This window comes from Dendrobates tinctorius, unplaced genomic scaffold, assembly GCF_039654945.1.
Source record: "Dendrobates tinctorius isolate UK_male_01 unplaced genomic scaffold, ASM3965494v1 ptg000251l, whole genome shotgun sequence".
NCBI classification, from domain to species: domain Eukaryota; kingdom Metazoa; phylum Chordata; class Amphibia; order Anura; family Dendrobatidae; genus Dendrobates; species Dendrobates tinctorius.
The window spans coordinates 9,191,839-9,195,305 of record NW_027361918.1 but is presented as its reverse complement, the minus strand read 5'-3'; the positions used below and the strand labels follow the sequence as shown (position 1 = coordinate 9,195,305).

The 3,467-nt window shown below is 46.4% G+C and overlaps 1 non-coding gene across 1 annotated transcript; it reads left to right on the top strand.

The window, feature by feature from the left end:
- The first annotated feature begins 3,157 nt into the window (after nucleotides 1-3,157).
- Nucleotides 3,158-3,239, top strand: TRNAS-AGA (transfer RNA serine (anticodon AGA)). The gene has a single exon. It is a non-coding gene; the product is annotated as a tRNA-Ser (tRNA).
- The last annotated feature ends 228 nt before the right edge of the window (nucleotides 3,240-3,467 follow it).

The following is a 3,467-nucleotide window of genomic DNA, read 5'->3' as shown; positions in this document are numbered from 1 at the left end:
GAAGTATGTATGTAGTATGTATGTATGTTGTATGAATGTAGTATGTATGTAGTATGTATGTTGTATGAATGTAGTCCTTCTCTGGTATCACACAATGAACAGAGCAAGAGGAGAGTGAACAATTCCAAGACATTTATTTAGGCAAAAATATGAAAGGTCCATATTCAGTCCACCCCACAAAGGATAGATAGTCCAGAATCTGAATGCAGTTCAGTAACAGTATAACATGTCCAGGGAGATGAGTCCAAAATCCAGCTGATAGTGGATAACATGTTACATATATTCTTCTTTCTCTCTAAAGTCCTGTCTTCACACCATGCTCTACACACAGCAACTGACTTGCCCAGCCCCTGTCCTCCCCAGCCCCCTCATTATGTCCAGGGAGAGTCAAACAGGTTGGGGCGGTTTTCATGCCTCCCAGACTTGACAAAAGGTGCCTGGGGGATTATGACACTACAGGGGGTCATCAAGAGTCATAGATAAAAGTCAGGCTGCAGACATACAAGGCATCAAGTTTAACACTATGCAAATCAGTGAAATAGCAATATACACAAAATGATATCCATATAGCATATCGCACCATCACAGTATGTAGTATGTTGTATGTCTGTAGCATGTTGTATGTATGTATGTTGTATGAATGTAGTATATATGTATGTATGTTGTATGTAGTATATATGTTGTATGTCTGTACCATGTTGTATGAATGTAGTATATATGTATGTAGTATGTATGTTGTATGAATGTAGTATATGTGTATATAGCATGTATGTATGTATGTTGTATATATGTAGTATGTATAGAAATATGAGGAAATTGGGATCCAGCAAAAGGATGAAAGTTCACCAGATTTGTAAAAACTTCTTCTTTATTAATCCATTATATCATAAAAAGTATAAGGAACTCCAATCAATTAGTAGTATTCCAGCAAGGGACTACATGTTTCAGCACTATGTGCCTTCCTCACGGTCCTATTGAACTGAGCTCCAACACTAGCAATATATCCTCCTTTGTGGAACATATTCAATGACCCTTAATTAAAAACAATGGAACAAACCAATTAAAAACATCTGAGTAGATGGTTGAAACTCAGTTCAAAAACGTTGCCAGAAAAACGCCTATATTGAACATGTTCTATACATAGACCAATGATATAAACATTTAGTAATGAATCAACAATGATATGGAATAACTGCCACAAAAAGCAAAAATATATAAACATACATGAAAAAATGCATCATATAGTAGGCATGATCTAAACATCAGAAACAATCACAAAAATAACTCTCAGAAGGTATAATATCATAGAGTAGGTCTAGGATAAAAATATAATCTTTTGTAAATTCATACATGAACTCTATCCCTTTTCTTATCCTCTTCCTTACCTGCACACCTGGGGCTGTGATTGTGGCCTCTCCCTGGTTCTGGGGGAGGCTTCTTATAGCCTCTGGAAGCAGGTAAGCCTGCACCGAGATCACAAGCTTTAACCCCAGAAATGCCAGTCATCAGCACTGGTTCCAGACATTAACCCCGTATATGCGAGTCAAACCCGCACTGAGATCATGACAGTATGTATGTATGTTGTATGAATGTAGTATATATGAAGTATGTATGTAATATGTAGTATGTATGTTGTATATATGTAGTATGTATGTAGTATGTTTTGTTTTGTTTTTTACATTCAACACATTAGCCGGATGATGGGACTACTACTGTCCCATCATTGGCTAATGTGTCAATCACTGTCATTGTAGCAGACATCGCCCGATGGGACTTGTAGTCCCATCGGACGATGCCTGCACACACACAAGACCCCCGGCAGGCCCGCACAGACCCCCAGCAGCCCGCGCAGGCCCGTACAGACCCCCGACAGCTAGCACAGGCCCATACAGACTCCCGACAGCCGGCACAGGCCCCCGGCACAGGCCCGTACAGATCCCCGACAGCCGGCACAGGCCCCCGTCAGGCCTGTACAGACCCCCGACAGCTAGCACAGGCCCATACAGACTCCCGACAGCCGGCACAGGCCCCCGGCACAGGCCCGTACAGATCCCCGACAGCCGGCACAGGCCCCCGTCAGGCCTGTACAGATCCCCGACAGCCGGCACAGGCCCCCGGCAGTCCCGTACAGACCCCTGACAGCCGGCACAGGCCCCCGGCAGGCCCGTACAGACCCCCGACAGCTAGCACAGGCCCATACAGACTCCCGACAGCCGGCACAGGCCCCCGGCACAGGCCCGTACAGACCACTGACAGCCGACACAGGCCCCCGTCAGGCCTGTACAGACCCCCGACAGCCGGCACAGGCCCCCGGCAGTCCCGTACAGACCCCCGACAGCCGGCACAGGCCCCCGACAGTCCCGTACAGACCCCCGACAGCCGGCACAGGCCCCCGGCAGTCCCGTACAGACCCCCGACAGCCGGTACAGGCCACCGGCAGGCCCGTACAGACCCCCGGCAGCCGGCACAGGCCCCCGGCAGGCCCATTCAGACCCCTGCAGTCGGCACAGACCGCGCATCATGATGCGCACAGACCGCGCATCATGATGACATCATTTCAGCAGCCAATCACAGCCACAACAGTGGCTCATTGCATTATGGGAACTTCGGATTCCAGTATCCGATATTGAAAAAATATCGGTACTCGGTATCGGAATTCCGATACAGCGAATATCGGCCGATACCCGATATTTGCAGTATCGGAATGCTCAACACTATTAATTTCTCTAAATAAATATTCATTTCTCTTTACCAGCGGGCACAGTGACAGCCACAGTCGCTGGCTTCTGCCTCCTGTGACCCGCTGCTCTGCCGCTCCCCCCGCCGGCCATCTGGGACAATTGACTTGTGTATAAGCCGAGGGGGGCATTTTCAGCACAAAAAAAGTGATGAAAAACTCGGCTTATACGCGAGTATATAGGGTACTTCCATTACTTCCATAATACCACAAAAGAAAGCAACAAAAACAAAGAAACAAATTGCAGATCTCCAGGAAGACTAGTGCCAGGTGTCAGGGCAGGATCTCATGTGAGGATCGATGTCTCCTCCTTTGGGCACATGGTACAGTTGGGTGGTGACACTAATGTCCTCTCCTCCTCAGAATAGTGACCAGTGTGTGTAGATCATGAGCCGGTGACTCCACAGCACAGACAGAGCTGTAGTCGTGGCCGAGTGGTTAAGGCGATGGACTAGAAATCCATTGGGGTCTCCCTGCGCAGGTTCAAATCCTGCTGACTACGAGGAAAGTTTTTTCTTGATGCGATATAACTCACCACACTCTTGTGGATTATCATGCCAAATAGCTTAAGTTTTTATTAACACACAATCTGGGAGCGTAACAGAATAATGCAATGGGAGCCGGAGCCTTTATCACACAATCGCTGTAAAATAAAAAGAAACATATCAATAACAAATAATTATAGAATCATATTTACATATGTGCAGAAAAAAAAGAGCAAAAATAAGGA